The sequence below is a fragment of the Schistocerca americana genome, chromosome 1 (genome assembly GCF_021461395.2).
Source record: "Schistocerca americana isolate TAMUIC-IGC-003095 chromosome 1, iqSchAmer2.1, whole genome shotgun sequence".
NCBI lineage: Eukaryota > Metazoa > Arthropoda > Insecta > Orthoptera > Acrididae > Schistocerca > Schistocerca americana.
In genome coordinates, this window is record NC_060119.1 from 1,074,333,233 (window position 1) to 1,074,354,834 (window position 21,602).

Below are 21,602 nucleotides of genomic sequence, written 5' to 3' on the forward strand. Positions count from 1 at the left end.
CCCCACTGCAGACTCCTAACTAAAGTATGAGCATATGGGATTGGTTCCCAAATATGTGAGCGGCTCGAAGACTTCTTAAGTAATAGAACCCAGTACGTTGTCCTAGATGGTGAGTGTTCATCGGAGGTGAGGGTATCATCTGGAGTGCCCCAGGGAAGTGTGGTAGGTCCGCTGTTGTTTTCTATCTACATAAATGATATTTTGGATAGAGTGGATAGCAATGTGCGGCTGATGATGCTGTGGTGTACGGGAAGGTGTTGTCGTTGAGTGACTGTAGGAGGATACAAGATGACTTGGACAGGATTTGTGATTTGTGTAAAGAATGGCAGCTAACTCTAAATATAGATAAATGTAAATTAATGCAGATGAATAGGAAAAAGAATCCCCTAATGTTTGAATACTCCATTAGTAGCGTAGCGCTTGACACAGTCACGTCGATTAAATATTTGGGCGTAGCATTGCAGGGCGATATGAAGTGGGACAACCATGTTGGCAGTTGTGGGGAAGGCGGACAGTCGTCTTCGGTTCATTGGTAGAATTTTGGGAAGATGTGGTTCATTTGTAAAGGAGACCGCTTATAAAACACTAATACGACTATTCTTGAGTACTGCTCGAGCGTTTGGGATCCCTATCAGGTCGGATTGAGGGAGGACATAGAAGCAATTCAGGGGCGGGCTGCTAGATTTGTTACTGGTAGGTTTGATCATCACGCGAGTGTTACGGAAATGCTTCAGGAACTCGGGTGGGAGTCTCTGGAGGAAAGGAGGCGTTCTTTTCGTGAATCGCTACTGAGGAAATTTAGAGAACCAGCATTTGAGGCTGACTGCAGTACAATTTTACTGCCGCCAACTTACATTTCGCGGAAAGACCACAAAGATAAGAGAGATTAGGGCTCGTACAGAGGCATGTAGGCAGTCATTTTAACCTGGTTCTATTTGCGAGTGGAACAGGGAGAGAAGATGCTAGTTGTGGTACGAGGTACCCTCCGCCACGCACCGTATGGTGGGTTGCGGAGTATGTATGTAGATGTAGATGTAGATATACACATGTTGCCTTGGCCTGCTCGATCAGTAGGTCTGTCTCCAGTCGAGCACATATGGGACATCATCGGATGACAATTGCAGCACCGTCCACGAACAGTATTAACACGCACGTTTGGATGCTTGCATTCATTCTCGCAGTTACACCGGTTGTTAATATACCAGCATTTCACATTTGCAAAGACGCGTTCGTTAACCCGTGACCTTTCAAAGTTAATCACTTAAATATGTTATCTAGACAGATGTATCCCCGCAATTTCACCACTGTACATTAATTGTTTTTTGGTGTTGCGATTTTTTTCCGTAAGTGTATGTACAAAACTCGTCTGGCCAGACTAACATTTGCAACGTGTCAAGGGCACTGCACAGACGCCGTTCGTGGCCAAATACAGCAGCGCAACCTGTAGGTGCATTTATGTTCAAGCATACATTTCTCGCAATTTCCATATTTTTGTCCAGTCCCTGTACGACCAAAATTCAAATGTAATTACTGAATGAGAAACATGCTGTGTATTCTTTCCTTATATACAGAATGTGGACGCCATTCTTTTACCTGCTTTGTGCATTTGCCGGCCAGTATGGCCGTGCGGTTCTAAGCGCTACAGTCTGGAGCCGAGCGACCGCTACGGTCGCAGGTTCGAATCCTGCCTCCGGCATGGATGTGTGTGATGTCCTTAGGTTAGTTAGGTTTAATTAGTTCTAAGTTCTAGGCGACTGATGACCTCAGAAGTTAAGCCGCATAGTGGTCACAACCATTTGAGCCTTTGTGCGGTTGCGCTGAAATGCTAATCATTTGCATATCCAAGCATGTAGTAAGCCTCATGCGCCTTTGGCGTCTGTACCTGCTGTATTCATGGTGCTGCAACGTTAATAGCCAACACTGTAGTTGTAGCAGTGGCACACATGCGCATGTCAGTATGTAGAAGGCTTAGCGTATCATTTTATTCAGATGACAAGGCTAAATTTCTGATTGCGAAAATTTGGTGATTACTTCGGCTTAAAGACGCGCGTCAGCTGATGGGGCTGAGGTCTACCATTCTCTCGTTATTTTAGTTAACCTGGTACGTTTATTTACACATTTCTTTGTTGTATTACTTGAAATGCCGAAAATGATAGGCAACGATCAAAGTTTTTGTTTCCCTTTCTCCTCTTCAAGATCTGAGGATCAGATAACTGAACAGACTACCAGCTTACTGCGACGCGTTTCGTGCAGGCTCCGTTAGTAAGCAAGGAAGCTACACGGAGAAACTGATTCAACTCCCCTTACGAATAAAATGATCCTTCGAGCGGAATTTTACGTGGCCATTCGACAGAGCGGCCCCAGATTACTCTAGTGCGATATTACTTTTATCGATACGTATCAACAGGAACAGTAATAACTCTAAGAATAAAGAGTACTCCAGCAACGACAGCACCGCCCTGGCCCCATTTGACTGCTATCACCAAGCATCCAGCACTGCTGAGTCGCTGCTGTATTGCTGTTTGTTCTTCATGTTTTACTGTCCCTGTTAATACGTATCTACAAAACGAATATCGGGAAAGACTAAACTGGGTGTTGTCTATCGGATGGGCGCGTAACTTTCCGATTTAAAAATTACTTTGTTTCTAACGAGAAACAAACCGACGGTTTCCGTTGACACCGGGCGTCGCGTAAGACGTGATGAGCGCTGTTCGTCAGATCTGACTCCAGCTACACAATAAGAAAGACAAGAGTAGTGTTTAACGTCCCGTCGACAACGAGGTCATTGGAGACGGAGCTCAAGCTTGGATTAGGGAAAGATGGAGAAGGAAAGCGCCCGTGCCCTTTCGAAAAAAGCATCCTGGCATTTGCCTTGAGCGACGCAGGAAAATCACGGAAAACCTAAATCTGGATGACCGGACGCGGGTTTGAACCGTTGTCCTCCCGACTGCGAGTCGAGTGCGCTGACCACTGCGCTATCTCGCTCGGTTACACAATACGAAAACGAAACTGCAAATATCTGGTGAAACACCAGAGAAAATGCACTTGACGTCTCTTAGGATAGACACCCTATATAGGGTGGTCCATTGATCGTGACCGGGCCAAATGTCTCACGAAATAAGCGTCAAACGAAAAAACTACAAAGAACGAAACTTGTCTACCTTGAATGGGGAAACCAGATGGTTGGCCCGCTAGATGGCGCTGCCATAGGTCAAACGGATATCAACTGCGTTTTTTAAATAGGAACCCCCATTTTTATTACATATTCGTGTAGTACGTAAACAAATATGAATGTTTTAGTTGGACCACTTTTTTCGGTTTCTGATAGATGGCGCTGTAATGGTCACAAACATGTGGCTCACAATTTTAGACGAACAGTTGGTAACAGGTAGGTTTTTAAAATAAAATACAGAACGTAGGTACATTTGAACATTTCATTTCGGTTGTTCCAATGTGATACATGAACCTTTGTGAACTTATCATTTCTGAGAACGAATGCTGTTACAGCGTGATTACCTGTAAATACCACATTAATGCAATAAACGCTTAAAATATGTCCGTTAACCTCAATGCATTTGGCAATACGTGTAACGACATTCCTCTCAAAAGCGAGTAGTTCGCCTTCCGTAATGTTCGCACATGCATTGACAATGTGCTAGGCGGCCAGGGTGGCCGAGCGGTTCTAGGCGCTACCGCCTGGAACCGCGCCACCGTTACGGTCGCAGGTTCGAATCCTGCCTCGGGCATGGATGTGTGTGATGTCCTTAGCTTAGTTAGGTTTAAGTAGTTCTAATTTCTAGGGGACTGATGACCTCAGAAGTTAAGTCCCATAGTGATCAGAACCATTTGAACCATTTGACAATGCGCTGACGCATGTTGTCAGGCGTTGTCGGTGGATCACGATGGTAAATATCCTCGACGACCAATCCACCTGTCATGAAATATGCTATTCAATACCGCTTCAACAGCAAGGGAGCTATGTGCCGGACATCCATCATGTTGGAAGTACATCGCCATTCTCTCATGCAGTGAAACATCTTGTAGTAACATCGCTAGAACATTACGTAGGAAATCAGCATACATTGCACTATTTAGATTGCCATCGATTAAATGGGGGCCAATTATCCGTCCTCCCACAATGCCGCACCGTACATTAACCCGCCAAGGTCGCTGATGTTCCACTTGTCGCAGCCATCGTTGATTTTCCGTTGCCCCATAGTACATATTATGCCGGTTTACGTTACCGCTGTTGGTGAATGACGCTTCGTCGCTAAATATAACGCGTGCAAAAAATCTGTCATCGTCCCGTAATTTCTCTTGTGCCCAGTGGCAGAACTGTTCAGACGTTCGAAGTCGTCGCCATGCAATTCCTGGTGCAATCGATGTTGATGTAGCATTCTCAACACCGACGTTTTTGAGATTCCCGATTCTCGCGCAGTTTGTCTGCTACTAATGTGCGGATTAGCCGCGACAGCAGCTAAAACACCTACTTGGGCATCATCATTTGTTGCAGGTCATGGTTGACGTTTCACATGTGGCTTAACACTTCCTGTTTCCTTAAATAACGTAACTATCCGGCGAACGGTCCGGACACTTGGATGATGTCGTCCAGGATACCGAGCAGCATACATAGTACACACCTGTTGGGCATTTTGATCACAATAGCCATACATCAACACGACATCGACCTTTTCCGCAATTGGGAAACGATCCATTTTAACACGGGTAATGTATCACGAAGCAAATACCGTCCGCACTGGCGGAATGTTACGTGATACCACGCACTTATACGTTTGTGACTATTACAGCGCCATCTATCACAAAGCGAAAAAAGTGGCCCAACTAAAACATTCACATTTCTTTACGTACTACACGAATATGTAATAAAATGGGGGTTCCTATTTAAAAAAACGAAGTTGATATCCGTTTGACCTATGGCAGTGCCATCTAGCGGGCTAACCATAGCGCCATCTGGTTTCCCCCTTCAAGCTAGACGAGTTTCCTTCTTTGTAGTTCTTTCGTTTGATGCTTATTTCGTGAGATATTTGGCCCGGTCACTATCAATGGACCACCCTGTATATTGCGCATGCACCTTAAGGTGTGTGGTGGAGGGTACTTCCCCCTTTACCTTTCCATCTGCGCGGGAAAAGTGATTTTCGGTAAATCTTCGTATTAGCTCTAATTTCTCTGATTTTCTTGTTGTGGGCATTTCGCGCAGTGTATGCGGGAGGAAGTAATATGTTGTCCAACTCTTTACGGAAGGTATACTCTCGGAGATTCAGTGATAAACCTCTCCCTGAAACACAACGCCTCCATTGTATCGTTTGCCACTTGAGTTTGCTGAGCAACGGTCTCGCACCGACTAAACGAGACGAAACGCGCTACTCTTCCTCGTATCTTCTCTATCGCTTCTATTAACCCAACTTGATAAGGCCGTTGAAAAGTTTTCAAAAATCCTTCAAACATGAGTTTTGTAACCACTTGTTTGGGGGATGAATTACTTTTTTTAACATCCTTCCAATGAATCTTAGACTGGTATCTACTTTTCGTACGCTCCATTTTATGTGATGATTCCACTTTAGGTTGCTCTGCGTATTTACTACTAGTTATTTTACGGTTGTTGCTGTTTGCAGTAATATCTCTCCAATAGCTTAATCGAACCGTGATGAATCTCTTTCGCAGTTTATGCACAGTTCGTTGCATTTATTTACGCTCGGGGTCAACTGCCAGTAGCAGCACCAATCATCAAACCTCTACAGGTCTTTCTCCAATTAGAGACAGTCTACTAGAGTTGCTACCATCTTACAGACATATCTACTATATGCAAACAGCCCCATGGAGCTTCTGGCGTTATACACAACATCATTTATACGGGTTGGCCAGAAACAGTCTGAAAAGCTTATAAGAGTGTTGTAGAGGAAGTTGAGCTGAGAAATGATTATTAAGAAAAAAATTCCGAGTTATTTAGCATTGAAGTTAGCATGCAGATGTTACGCCTGGTGTTCTAACAGTAAAGTGGATGCCTGGAAACCGAGAGAGTGCGGGATCGAATCTCAGTCGGTCGACTGATTTTCTAGTGTTCGTTCAAACCTAGCCTTCACCTCTCAATGATGTAAGGAGTTTCCAGAAACAACGTGTGGTTGTGTCCCCTTTATCCAGCTGGATAACTGGGGTAGATCTGGGACGTGCAAGCCACCGAAGTGCCGTCTACACTTGCCCTTTTTTCTCTTGCGCTTGAACTTCCTGTGCATGTTACTCTGAAATTAATATTAAAATTTAATTATTATGCCGGATTTATTTTTCAGTTAGTCATGATGTTTCAGAGCAATTAAAGTTAACCTATAGTTAGAAACAACCCACAGTTACCAGATAACAGTCCGCAGCTCGTAGTCTTGCGGTAGCGTTCTCGCTCCCTGCGCACGGGGTCCCGGGTTCGATTCCCGGCGGGGTCAGGGATTTTCTCTACCTCGTGATGACTGGGTGTTGTGTGTTCTTCATCAACATTTCATCATCATTGACGCGCGAAGTGACCGAAGTGGCGTCAACTAAACAGAACTTGCCATCCGGCAGCCGAACTTCCCCGCGTGGGGCCTCCCGGCCAACAATGCCGTACTATCATCATCATCATCATCATCATCATCATCACCACATAACAGATAATCGGTCAAAGTCACCTCATTTGACGGTAGGAGGCAAGTCAACCACATGGTTTCATGGTATCAGTAAGATTTGTTTGGTCAGTGCAAGATGAAGCAGCACGTCCGTGTCGAACCAGAGGAGGCGCTTGGGTGCGTGTTGCAGCCGTGGGCCCTGCGGCTGCCTCATCTGGTATGCAGACGACGCGGCTCTGCGACCAGACCAGGCGCACGCGCGCCCCCCGCCTCCTTGCGTTTTGACCCCACGGGCTGCCACCATGCCTCACTCTCCACAGTACTTCCTGCCGCCAACTGGTTCCAGGGGCCTTACTGCGCTTATAATCGCGGTTGAATGCCCGGCACGTAGCCAGAGCCAGCAGCAGTCCAACCAAGGTGACAACTTTTTTCTTTTCTTTTCTTTCATAAAGGCACTTGGACGTTCTGTGCAAGAGGTCCCATGTGAGGTCAGTGACACTATATACTGTGTTTTGTTGAGACATTGTGCAACAACGGTTCGTACGCTGGCGATTTATTTCCGTGGTCCAGCTCCAGGATATAGGTCAACTAGCTGTGTGTCAACTAGCCCGTGGCATACCTTCTGTCAACAGAGTGACATCGCTGGTATCCTAGTTTGGTATTACCTAACAGATTCAAGTGTAACCCAACCATATAACCTCCAGCATATCGCGCACTCAGTTACAGTTGATATATACAACGGTTGGACGTACACTACTGGCCATTAAAATTGCTACACCACGAAGAAGACGTCCTAAAGACGCGAAATTTAACCGACAGGAACAAGATGCTGTGATATGCAAATGATTAGCTTTTCAGAGCATTCACACAAGGTTGGTGCATGTGGCGACACCTACAACGTGCTGACATGAGGAAAGTTTCCAACCGATTTCTCATACACAAACAGCAACTGACCGGCGTTGCCTGGTGAAACGTTGTTGTGGTGCCTCGTGTAAGGAGGAGAAATGCGTACCATCACGTTTCCGACTTTGATAAAGGTCGGACTGCAGCCTATCGCCATTGCGGTTTATCGTATCGTGACAGCGCTGCTCGCGTTGGTCGAGATCCAATGACTGTTAGCAGAATATGGAATCGGTGGGTTCAGGAGGGTAATACAGAACGCCGTGCTGGATCCCAACGGCCTCGTATCACTAGCAGTCGAGATGACAGGCATCTTATCAGCATGGCTGTAAAGGATCGTGCAGCCACGTCTCGATTCCTGAGTCAACAGATGGGGGTGTTTGCAAGACAACAACCATCTGCACGAACAGTTCGACGACGTTTGCAGCAGCATGTACTATCAGCTCGGAGACCATGGCTGCAGTTACCCTTGACGCTGCATCACAGACAGGAGCGCCTGATGAACTGTGGTATTGTGTTGAAGCTGCATGGGCAGCTGTACCTGCACACGCCATCCAAGATCTGTTTGACTCAATGCCCAGGCGTCTCAAGGCCGTTATTACGGCCACAGGTGGTTGTTCTGGGTACTAATTTCCCAGGATCTGTGCACCCAAATTGCGTGAAAATGTAATCACATGTCAGTTCTAGTATAATATATTTGTCCAATGAATACCCGTTTATCATCTGCATTTCTTCTTGTTGTAGCAATTTAAATGGACAGTAGTGTAAATATGGAAACATCGCGAGAAACGCATGCTTGAATATAAATGCAGACGCTAGCCGAGTCTGCAAGTTGCGCTGTTGTGTTTGAATACTTACGACATCTGTGTAATGTCGTAGGTAGTTAGAGAAGTGAAGTGTGTAGTTGTGACTGGGTTATGTCAGTATAATCGAACGTAGGTAAATTGTTGGTGCTCATATGGCGAGTGCTTCGATGACCAAAGGAGCCAGGTTGTTTGCTGCTTCAAGAGGCATCGTATCAAATATTTATGTAAAAAACATTATGCGCTAAGTCACAACGCAGACCAAAGTGTGTGCTGAGTGATTACGGCCATTGAAGAGGATTGTGACGAAAAATAAGAGGACAATAGCTGCAAGAGTCACTGCAGAATTGAATATCGCACTCGCGAACCCTGTCGGCCGCAAAAGAACGCGAAGGAAGTTCCATAAGCAGGGAACTGCAGGGCGTGGTGCAATTCTAGAACCAATCACCAGTGATGAAAATGGCCGAAACAAGAACCCAAAAGTGAAACATGACTGGGGTTCAGCGATGGTTTGGTCAGCCATATCGTTGTATTCCACTGCGCTCTTGGGTACTCTGCGAGGTCGCATTACTGCCAAGGATTATGTTACCATTTTGGCCGATGAAGTCCACTCCATTGTACAATATTTGTTCCGAAATGGTGATACTGCATTCCACGACGACAACCGCAGTCCACTTCACCCCTCCGCCGCCCCACACCTAACCACTCTTTCAGGGATATTGTGCAGTTCGGCCCCCGGTCGGACCCCCCCCCCCTTCCCCTCCCTGCCGGGAACGACTCACACCAGACAAGTGTAACCCCCATGTTTGCGTGGTAGAGAGATGGCGTACGCGTACGTGTAGAACTTGTTTGAGCATCAATCGCCGACATAGCGCATCTGAAGTGGAATAAGGGGAGCCAGCCCACATTCGCCGAGGCAGATGGAAAACCGCCTAAAAACCATCTGCAGACTGGCCGGCTCACCGGACCTTGACATAAGTCCGCCAGGCGGATTCGGGCCAGGGACCTGCGCTCCTTCCCAATCCGGAAAGCCGTGCGTTAGACCGCTCGGCTGGCCGGGCGGGCAGAGCCCCTGTTCTCACAGCTCGCTTCGTCCAGAACTGATTCTGTGAGGACGAGGATGGATTGTCGTATCTCCGCTGGTCACCATAATCGCCAGATCTCATTATTGTTGAGCCTTTGTCGCCTACTTTTGGAGAGAAGGATGTGTCATAGCTATCCATCTCTTTCATCGTTACCTGAACTTGCCACTATTTTGCAGGAAGAATGGTATGAGATTCCCTTGAAAACCATACGAGCCCTGTTTCAATCAACGCGAGGCGACTGGTAGCGGTTTTCCTACGCCATAATGGGCATGGTAATGTGTTGTGCTTTTGGTGTTTCGTTGTTTTTGGCCACCCCCCGCATGTCCAAAATAATGTGTGTTGTGAATGTAAGCGTAAAAACCAGTCACAGAGAGTAATTCCAACGAAGAAGTAACAGTTTATTGTTAACGGTGTGTAGCGTTAACCGAACTCCACTGACAAACTTTCGGAGGTTTTTTAGGGATATTTTCGCTACGGTCGCAGGTTCGAATCCTGCCTCGGGCATGCGTGTTTGTGATGTTTAGGTTAGTTAGGTTTAACTATTTCTAAGTTCTAGGGGACTAATGACCTCAGCAGTTGAGTCCCATAGTGCTCAGAGCCATTTAGGGATATTTTCTGGATTTTTAATATCAGGAACTCGTGGTTTCCAGCGGCTCTTACAGAGCAATAACGTAGTTATGATTTATCGGCTGTTACGCCGTGCCGGCAGCTGTGCCCGAGCGGCTCTAGGCGCTTCAGTCCGGAACCGCGCGACTGCTACGGTCGCAGGTTCGAATCCTGCCTCGGGCATGGATGTGTGTGATGTCCTTAGGTTAGTTAGGTTTAAGTAGTTCTAAGTGTAGGGGACTGATGACCTCAGATGTTAAGTCCCATAGTGCTCACAGCCATTTGAACCATTTGTACGCCGTTCCGCCAGTTACATCTGTTTCAACAAAATGCCTCCACTGCAGTAAAATACTTGTAATTAGAGCTCGTGTCTTCCAAAACTACGGTTCTGTAGTTTTCATACACTACATAAATGATGTAGTAAATGGTGAGATTACGGGTAGTATTGGTAGCATTAGCAGGAAAAGAAGCATAAGTGAATGTTTAAAGGGAAACTGAGAGCCGATGACTTCTCTTTGTTTTTTGTTTGTTTGGTCGTTTGTTTTGCACATAATTAGAACCACTCATCAGTCAGTGTTAGTCCGTTGTGTATTTTATATCTTTACAATATATAAATTGCGTTTTATAAGTAATAGAAATTAGCTGATAGCGTAACTTCTGCTTTTTTATGTAACCAGAGCAATTACTTTGGTGTAAGTACAGTTTACGCGCAGGAACATAAAAACATTTATAATGATAGATGTTATTTTGTACTCAATAGAGCATTATTGATCATGATCAAAGGCAGGAGTTTCCTTTTAATATTCATAAATTCAAGGTTGTTTATCAATGACAGAAACATGTTTTATACAGGTAATTTCGACGAAGAATTGAAGCGATGTTTGATAAATTTTTGTTTTGTAATTTTTTCATTTTACTTTTTTGTTGAAGAAATTGCATTTTCTAATGCTACATGATAAATCTGTTTTGTTTTCTTTAGTTTTACTACAAGATCCCTCTTTTTCACGTTATAAATCGACAATTTTCGAATAAAACTTGAATTAAACATCGAGAAGTTCAATGGTGCTGTGAAGACTGTTTGTGACTTCGTAGGCTTTCTCGGCGTAATAAGTCTTGAAAGTCTCTTCGGAAAAATGTTCCATAGATTACAGAGCCCCTTTATATACATCCTTACTCGGTTTCTAGATTCTTTACTGCTTCCTATTTTTAGGGATATCCAGTAAACACTCATCGCATACGTGCAGAAACGATCGTTATGAGGTAACGCCCGATAGGTATGCAACACATCTAACGTACAGGTATCGTGGGTATGACCTTAACTCACCAAAGCTACTAGAAAAACTACTGTAACCTACGCTTACTTATTATAGCCTGCGGTAGCCTACAGTAGTTTTATGACTCTACTTGTAATACGTAATCACCGAAATCTGTTACACAAAACAAAGGGTAATATAACACCTGTATTGATACAGAAGCGTCACTGAGACAACAGATGAGCATAACATCGTTGTGCCGGTTTTCCGTTTCTTTCAGTGAACCCATACCTGAGGTGCATACACAGAGTGTAAGGGGAAATAGTAAACGATGTATAGATGTAGACTGAAGTGACGAATGAAAATTTGTACAAAGGTCGGGATTCGAACCCGGGTATCCTGCTCACTAGGCAGATGACCTGACCAATACACCACCCTGGCACAGTGGCTCTGCACAACTACACGGCCTAACCTACCACGCCTCCCTCCTCAGTCCAAATTCCCATTCACAAAATGGTTCAAATGGCTCTGAGCACTATGGGAGTTAACATCTGAGGTCATCAGTTCCCTAAACTTAGAACTACTAAAACCTAACTAACCTAAGGGCATCACGCACATCTGTTCCGAGGCAGGATTCGAACCTGCGACCGTAGCAGCAGTGCGGTTCCGGACTGCAGCGCCTAGAGCCGCTCGGCCACAACGGCCGGCTCCCATTCACACCTCAGTCAACTGGTTTTCCCCCAAAACTCGAACGGCTCTGCTGCAGTGGCACCTCAGCATCGAATGGAACGGAGTAGCATGTCTGAAACCAGTCATACTTGCTTCTAATCTAGTGGTTCCCAACCTGGGAGTTATTGTCCCTTGAGGGGTGAAAATCAATCGGTTCGGTTCTGTTTCAGTCCCGAAACTAAATTATTTTCAAAAGATCATTATTATTATCACAGTTTTGTAAGACTCTAATACTGATTGTACAAGTTGTCAATAATTAGCCTCCTTTTCCGCAATTAGTAGCATTAATGTGGTGGAGGTTACAGGTTCCTCACATAGTCCACCCACTACACACATATGTTGTGATTTAGTACATCGATGATGATAGAAGTGTGACATATACGTAACAAATGCTAAATATCTCACGAAAATGTGTTCTCCAAGTTGTAGATATCTTCGCACATCCACATTTAAACTGTATGAAAGTGGGACACAGCTGTCATAATTTTTGTTAAAAATGAAATTCCTCCAGCTGTACTTAAGATTTTATGTTTACTTCGCTACTAGTTTTGACATTGCGCCAACGCCATCTTCAGGCCCGTACACTTTGATGAAATCAGTTGTGTGTGACTCAGTATAGCAGTCCGCGGTGAGACCAACACGTGCTCCACCAGAGGTGGACAGGAGAAATTAGAGCTCGCGCAGAATGATTTAGAAGTTCGTTTTTCCCTCGGTCTTTTCGTGTATGAAACAGTAGCGATATAGCGTGAAGGTGGCTCGATGAATACGCTGCCGGGCATTTAATTGTGAATTGCAGAGTCATCATGTAGATGTACAGACGACACGCTGTTCTGCGATACCCTGGAGGCCATGGTTGGTGAGTATGGCGGGGACCTGGGGAGCTGTCCCATTCTTTCAATGTTTTGAAGAGTCACATCGGTGTTACTACTGGTGTCACGGACGACCTCATGTACGAGATCTGTTCAAAAAATTCCGGAACATTTGTAATTTTGCGCCAGTGGTGTGTTGCAGCGAAATGTGGTTTGCATCCCTGCACACGCCTGCATTTAATATGTAACTGCCGGAAGTTCATTACCAGTTAGTTATTGTTCAGTGCTGTATTGAGTAGAACGTTGTGTCGCACAGTTTGCGAATTTCGAGGTGGCAGAGTTAGTGAGCAACGCGTCTGCATTCAATTTTGTGTGAAACTCCAGAAAACCTTTAGAGACACACCAAATGATGCAGGAAGCCTACGGTGATGAGTGATTAAGCCGTACTCGGTGTTACGAATGGCACAGTTTAAAAATGGCCGGACGCAAGTTAAAAGGTGACCCTCCTTCAGGACGCCCGTCGACGTCTACCGACGACTAGTTCATCGTGAGTTCGCGCCACAGGGACAAACTGTTACTCGATGGTACTATCGGGACCTATTGCGAAACCTGCGAGAAAATGTAAAAGGGAAGCGGCCTGAAATGTGACGAGACAATTCATGGCTCTTGCATCACGATAACGCACCCGCAAATTCATCCACGCTGGTGCGTGATTGTTGCACAAAAAACGAAATCACTATGCTGCCTCGTCCGCCGTACTTTCCAGACCTGACCCCAGCGGATTTCTTTTTTATTCCCAAAGTTGAAAATCCCGTTGAAGATTTACAACGAAAGGAGCGGAGGTTCGTGCGATCCAGCGAGGGGCGTACCAAGACTGCTTCCGGAAGTGGAAACGGCGTTAGTAGCGGTAAATCAACTGTGGAGGAGAGTATTTCGAATGAGACTATGCACAATTAGTAAAAGGTAAGCGCAGAAAAATTTTGTAGGCAAAGATCCGGAATTTTTTGAACAGACCTCGTATTGCACCTCATACCATAGTTTCATCGCGCCATTTTTCAATAAGAGAATGCTCGTCCTCACTTGGAAGGGGTCTTTATGAACTGTGGGCGTGATGTTGATGTAATCTCTTGGCCAGCAGGATCCCATATCTGGCACGACAGAGAACGGATGTGACCAGCTCGGAAGACAAAAAAATGGTTCAAATGGCTCTGAGCACTATGGGACTTAACTACTGTGGTCATCAGTCCCCTAGAACTTAGAACTACTTAAACCTAGCTAACCTAAGGACATCACACACATCCATGCCCGAGGCAGGATTCGAACCTGCGACCTTAGCAGTCGCGCGGTTCTGAACTGAAGCGCCTAGAACCGCTCGGTCACCGTGGCCGGCCTCGGAAGACAACTCCGTCGCAGTGTCAGTGTCATATCATAACAGAGTTGTGGGGCAGCTTGGTTCAGGAGAGGATACAGTTGATTTATGATACCCTTGCCAGCAGAAACAGAACATGTATCCACGCGAGACGGGGTGCGACGTCATACTGATAAGTGGGCTCATACTGCCAAGTTCTTTGTAAATTTTATTTTGATTTCGTAATCACTGGAATAACATTACATTCCTCTCAATACGTGAATTTTTATTTCGCTATCTCCTCCCCTTCTAGGTGCTTCACATTTTTGTTAGGCAGTGTACGGCCCCCAATTCGGATGACACACATGCCCTGGCTTTCTGTTACATAGATGAGAAGAGACCACTACGTGGTGAACAAGAACAGAGGAGGAGGATGCGGGGGGGGGGGGGGGGGGGAGGGGGGAGGGGGGAGGGGGAGATTGGAGAGCCCGCGATTGAGCGCAGTCATATAGTTACGTGAACGACACGACACTCGCGTACTTCCGTAAGAGGGCGAGTCTAGGTGGTGAGAAGCTCGGCGAACGCAATCCTCTCACTGCAAATGTGAAGGCCTCTTGACACTCCGCCCATCACACGCGGTTCGCCACCCGAGAGCCGAACAATAACACCGTGCGCCAACACTGTTACTTTGACTTCTAAATGTCAGACGATCGGAGCAGCGCAGTGGGTAAGAATCACCGGCACTGTGCCATCGTTTGTGGTTTTCTTCCTCCGAGCTGAGGCCTCGTAAAGCTCCTGACAGTGGGAGGGGGAGGGGCGATAGCCTGTACAGAGATCTCACATTAAAGTAGTCTCTGCTCTTACAAAGAAAGTGTGGAACTTAACAGACCACAAAAGTAACAATAAGCCAATGTTAGCATGTCACAATAAGTAAACGAAGCAGTGCGTAAATGAAACTTGTGATAAGTGAGGTATAAAGCAGGTTTGGAGCTCATAGCTGCTGCTGTTCAACGTGGACGTTCAAGATGCAACGAAGGAAACTACAGAAAATTTCAGAAGAGCAATCTAAATGCAAGGGAAGCAGAAACCAATGGTAATGTTCGCAATGACGTACGCTACCTGATCAAAAATATGCGGACGCCCTATGTAATGCGGAATGGACGACTAGATATCAAGAGAGGGGAGACCCCACAGTCTTTCATTATTCGTGTCAGAGGTACACTAAAATGAACACGTATAAAGTACATACAAAGAAAACTATACAGTTTTCACCCAGAAGTGGGCAACTTTGATAGCATTGGGTGCTGCAGACGTTACGTCCTTCATGGTACAGCTGATTGGGCATGACTTACATTTGAAGAGACGCCTGTTGTCTGCAATTCACCACATTCGCAGTGTTGTGTTGGCATTTGGCAGTTGGAAGTCCATTTAAGGGGATTGTCCCTCGATCTTGCGACTTCAGTCCGTAGTCTGTTCAAGGACTTCCAGATTACCCAGTAAAAGCTAATGATGTAAATAGGCCTTTCGTAAGACCAAAGTTAACTATACTGACCCCACAGTACAAAAAGAGGCGGTGAGAATTGTGCTGGCTGTAGAGAAGAAAAGCAGGAACAGGAGACGCGATCGGTCAGGAGAGCTCTTTCACTTCTAACATCGACTTGTCAATGGATGTCGCCAGAGTAACATATCCGTCAGCCCGCCCGGCTAGCCGCGCGGTCTAACGCGCTGCTTCCTCAGCGGGAAGGCGTGCTGGTCCCCGGCAAGAATCCGCCCAGCTGATTTGTGTCAAGGTCCGGTGTGCCGGCCAGCCTCTGGATGGTTTTTTGGCGGTTTTCCATCTGTATCGGTGAATGCGGGCTGCTCCCCCTTATTTCACCTCAGTTACACTATGTCGGCGATTGCTGCACAAGCACCGTCTCCACGTACGCGTACACCATAATTATTCTACCACGCAAACATCTGCTATGAGACTTATAGCGAGATTGGGGGGGGGGGGGGGTTGGTCAACTGGGGGCCGAACCACACAATAACCCTGGGTTCGGCGTGGGGCGGTGGTGGGGTGGGTGGACTGCTGTGGCCTATTGTGGGGTTGTGGACCACTGCAGGCTACGGCGAAACGAAGACTCTCCGTCGTCGTTTCTAGGTCCACAGTTCAATACGCACACACAACACATCCGTCAGGAATATTTTGGAAGTATGACTGTGAAGTGGAATTGCAAAGGACTAACCACAGGTAAACCAAGACCAGTCAGAGCTGATGTACTGACGGACAGGGACCGTCGATCATTAGGCTGATTGTACTCGTACCAGCCGAAGGAATCGCTCGTGAGTTCCAAAGTGCTATCAGCAGTTCATCTAACTTATTAGCTTTGCGCAACAAATTAAAAACAATGGGGTACAATGGTCGAGCACGCATTTCTGTAGTGAATGCCAAGTGGCGCTTGAGATGGTTTAATGAGCAACACTAATAACTGCAAACGAATGACTTCGAGTGGTGAATCACTTTACACCTCTTGACAACTCGATGGAAGGGTTTGGCTTTGATGAACGCGTGGATAGCGCTATCTTTCGTCACGTGTGGTGCCAAAAATGAAGTACAGAGGAGGTGATGTTACAGTGTGAGGAACTTTTTCGTGGTCATAGTGTGCTCCATGTATTGCGCCTAAGAAAACACTGCGTACAGTAGAATAACAGTTCGGAGACGATGACTGATTGTATCAGCATGACAGTGCACCCTGTCATAAAGCAGTACCTGTGAGGCAATGGTTTGTGGACGATAACATTCCTGAAACGAACTGGCCGTCCCAGAGTATCAACCTGAACTCACTGGAACACTCTTGGGATGAGTTAGTACATCGACTTAGCTCCAGACTCCAGCGTCCAACAACCTTCTCTGGTTTCGGCTCTCCACAGACATTCAGACACACTGCTAAAAGTGTCTGCAGCAGAGTTCAAGCCGTGTTAAAGACGAAGGATAGACACACACCCTATTAATGTCCAGTTATAGGTGTCCGAATACTTTTGATGAGATAGTGTAGATGACGTTATTTTTACTATGTTATGCGATTGCACAATTTGCATGTCCAAACTTGTACGAGGCGCGGCGTTCAATAAATAACGCAAAACATTTTTCTTCACAGACAGTTTAGGTTGAAAAATTGCGGAATTTATCGTGGGACGTCATGGAATATTCCCACTTCAGCCCTTTATAGTTTCATGAAGTTCCGATAGGTGGCGTCAGCAACGGAGGTGCGTTCCAGCAGAAAGATGTCAACGAGCTTCTTATACCGGAAAACCAGAGCATCGCAAATATTCATAGGCGCTTGCAGAATGTCTAAGGTCGCCTGACAGGGAACAAAAGCACGGCGAGTCGCTGGGCGAGGCGTCTGTCATCTACAAGGTCGCGCAAACCTGTCCGAGCTCCCGCGTGCGGCAGGCCGCACACAGCTGTGACTCCTGCAATGGTGGAACGTGCGGATACTCTCACTCGATGTGATCAACGTATCACAATCAAACAACTCGCTGCTCAGCTGGACGTCTTTGTTCGTAGTGCTGACACACTTGTCCAGCATATAAGGTTGTGTCCGCTGGGTTCCTCTCCGCCTAACAGAACTCCATAAACAGCAACGAAGGACTATCTGTGCGTTATTGCTTGGGTATTACGAGGCTGATCGTGACAATTTTTGTAGAAGTTTGTCACAGACATGGATTCATCATTTCGAACCGGAAACAAAACGGCAATCTATGTAGTGGCGCGACTCCATCCCTTCTCCGAAGAAAAAGTTCAAGACCGCACTCTTAACTGGTAAAGTCACGCGACGGTCTTCTGGGACTCTGAAGGGGCTAGTCTGTTTGATGTTCCTCCTTATGGAACAACGTTCAACTCTGAAGTGTATTCTGCTACCCTCAGGAAACTCAAGAAACAACTTTCCAGCGTATCCGTCGCCACAAAAATGCCAACGAACTTCTGCTTTCCCGTGACAACGCATGGCCTCACAAGACTGCGCACCCGAGATGAGCTCTCAAAACTTGATTGGACTGTTCTTCCTCATCCACCCTACAGCCCGGGTCTCGCTGCTTCCTTCTTCCACCTGCTTGACGCAATGAAGGATGTACTCCCCGGGAAGCAGTAACATGGATGATGGGGAGGTTACTGATTCAACAAGACGTTGGCTCCGTCGTTGACCAGTAGTGTGGTAACATGCGGGCATCTAGGCCTTTCCAGTACGGTGACGTAAGGCCGTCGAACTGATTGGAAATTATGTTGAAAGACAGAGTTTTGTAGCCAAAACAGCGGGGGATAATGAGGTGTATTGGAATCCCGAATAAAACCAAGCTGCTTTCGGAAAAAAATGTGTTGCATTACTTACTGAACACCCCTGGTAGTGTATTTCACTACAGTTCGACGCGAGCTGCCTGCTGCCTTCACGGTGGCGCGATTTCAGTATCCAGCATCGTACATTTCGCAAAATGAGGGAGCATTAGAGATTAACACCATGCCGACTACGAAGTCATTAGAGCCTGAATACAAGCTAGAAATGGAGAATGAAAAAGGTAGCATCTTTTTATGTGGATCACCATGGCCTTAACCTTACTCAGAATAGGAAAACCACGAAAACCCTGAATCTAGATCGTTCGACTGGGATTTTACGTCGCCCATTCCCAAATGCGAGTCCAGTGCCTTTACCACTCTGACATCTCGCTCCGTACTTACACTTTGTAGTGCTGAAGGTGCGAAAAGAAAGAAGTGCCTTGCAATTATATGACTGAATAAGCTCTCAGAATCTCAAAGACAGCAGTCTCTTCCGAAGCTTTCTTTGTTGTCTTATCCTAATTGCGTTGATATCGACAGAAACTCTAGTGGTACACTATGGGTGGACATCAACTAGTAGTACAATGTTATCAGAAAGAGCCCGGAAATAGCCTACCACAGTAAGTTTCAACTTTTAGTAATGTTTCATACAACAATATTTTATTCTCCCGAGAACTTTCCAACGTTTAATGTTACTAAAACTATTTCAGTTTCACGAGAAGTGCATAGATTGCACATTCGTCATCATCTCTGAGATGACTTAGGCGCCTTATAGTTGTTCTTAAAACATATGAATTACAACTTCTGTTCTATTGTACCTTGTCGAGAACGAATTGAGAAGAGCAGCTATTGTAAAAACGTTCTTATATTTGTTCTGAAATAATAATTAACATTTTAATTTCACAGCTCTATTAATTTGAAACTTGTACCCTGTAGTCAGTTATGTCAGTCGGACTAAATATTTTCATTGGATTTACTGTATATCTTAGCAGACGCTGCAATTTGGTTAATAGCCTGTTTGGTGTCTGCAAGTGAATCATCCTTCAACATAGAGGCAAATCGAACGCGCCTCCTCTTACTTTCGTGTATTGTGAAAAATATAGCTCGAATACTATTCCGTGAGCTTGATTTCTCAGTTGTGACTATTTTGTATATCGTAGATAACATGCAGCTTGCTCACTACTGGCTATACTTCATGGCGTCTATTGATAGTCTTTCGCAGCTAACCTAAACTTATTTTGTTCACAAAAAATGTTCAAATGTGTGTGAAACCTTATGGGACTTAACTGCTAACGTCATCAGTTCCTAAGCTTACACACTACTTAATCTAAATTATCCTAAGGACAAACACACACATCCATGCCCGAGGGAGGACTCGAATCTCCGACTGGATCAGCCGCACAGTCCATGACTGCAGCGCCTTAGACAGCTCGGCTTTTTGTTCACACAGCAGATAAAATAATCAGACAACTTGCTTAATGTGTATGCTTGTGCTGGTGCGAATTGAACTTTTTTCTCGCCTCTACCCTTTGCTAACCCAGAAAAGGTAGTATCACAGATCTCCAATAAAGGATGCCGTAGCATTGTCTGTATATTTATTAGTGCGTATGTCCGCACTCGCAATAACGTCATATATATAATCTGCATCTACATGGTTACCCTGCAAATCACACTTCAGTGCCTGGCAGAGGGTTCATCGAACCACCTTCACAATAATTCTCTGTCATTCCACTTCGAAAAGCGTGCGGAAAACGTTAACCCCTATATCTTTCCGTGCGAGCTCCGAGTTCCCCGTATTTTATTTTGATGATCGTTTCTCCCTTTGTATGTCAGCGTCAACAAAATATTTTCGCATTCGGAGGAAAAAGTTGGTGACCGAAATTTCACGAGAAGCTTCCGCCGCAACGAAAAAGCCTTTGTTTTAATGATGTCCACCCCAAATCCTGCATCATGTCAGTGACTCTCTCCCCTATTTCGCGGCAATACAAAACGTGCCGCTCTTCTTTGAAACCTTCTCGATGTACTCCGTTAACGGACAAGCGTAGCGTAGGCAGTCTCTGTAGTAGATCTCTTGCATCTTCTATGTGTTCTGCTGATAAAATGCAATCTTTGGTTCGCCTTCCTCACAACATTTTCTGTTTGTTCTTTCAAACATAAGTTGTTCGTAATTGTAATTCCTAGGTATTTAGCTGAATTTAAGGCCTTCAGATTTGACTGATTTATCGTGTAACTGAAATTTAACGGATTCCTTTTAGCACTCATGTGGATGACCTCACACTTTTCTTTACTTCGGGTTAACTGCCAATTTTCGCACTATATATATCCGCCGCAACGAAAAACGCCCTATATATATATATAATCTAAATCGTTTTGCAATTGGTTATGATCTTCTGGTGACTTTATTAGACGATAAACGACAACATGATCTGCAGAGAACCTAAGATGGCTGCTTAGATTGTCACCTAATCGTTTATATAGGTAAGGAGCAACAGAGGGCCCATAACACTACCTTGGGGACGCCAGAAATCACTTGTGTTTCGCATCACGAAGATACGCAAACATTTTAATATATTATTCTACAAGTAAAAACAAATAATAAAGTTCATGTAAACATAGGTCCACAGATATTTAGTTTCGAAGTTACGGCAAACAAAATATTTTGCCTGAAATTTAGCAACTTCGCTAATATGAAACCATCGAAAAACTGTACGAGGTTACAGTAATGCACGATTTCCATTTACTTTGTTGTTATTGATCTGGTGAATCTAATGAAACACGTCCCAGACTTTTGTCTGCAGAAGTTTTCCAGAAGCACAGACGTAATTCCGTTAATTTATTCAGACAATTTCACAAAGTTTTCAACAGAAGTTGCAGAGAGTTTAATTTTGGAAAAATGATGGTAATAACGTTAACTGGAACTGTATGAATGTATCAGATAATCTGCTTTTACTAAAACCGTAGCATACGTGTGTTAAGGAAGTTTTACAGTGTACATATAATTTCACAATACACTCATAATAAATGTTCAAAAATTTCTTCGCGGAGTTCAATGCATTTAGCTGCATGTGTATGAACAGATTTTGTTGCTCGTTTCAGTTCCACAGGGTTGTTCTTTATTTCGTCTGTTGCATTCATAATGCGAGCAA

General features: G+C 45.2%; 1 protein-coding gene across 1 annotated transcript in view; it reads right to left on the reverse strand.

The window, feature by feature from the left end:
- LOC124617385 overlaps positions 1–21,602 on the reverse strand; it is a 1,108,641-nt gene that overhangs the window by 1,075,943 nt on the left and 11,096 nt on the right. The window contains exon 2 of the mRNA XM_047145260.1: positions 9,255–9,257. The gene's annotated coding sequence lies outside the window, so the exon portion shown is untranslated. The remainder of the gene's footprint in view (positions 1–9,254; positions 9,258–21,602) is intronic.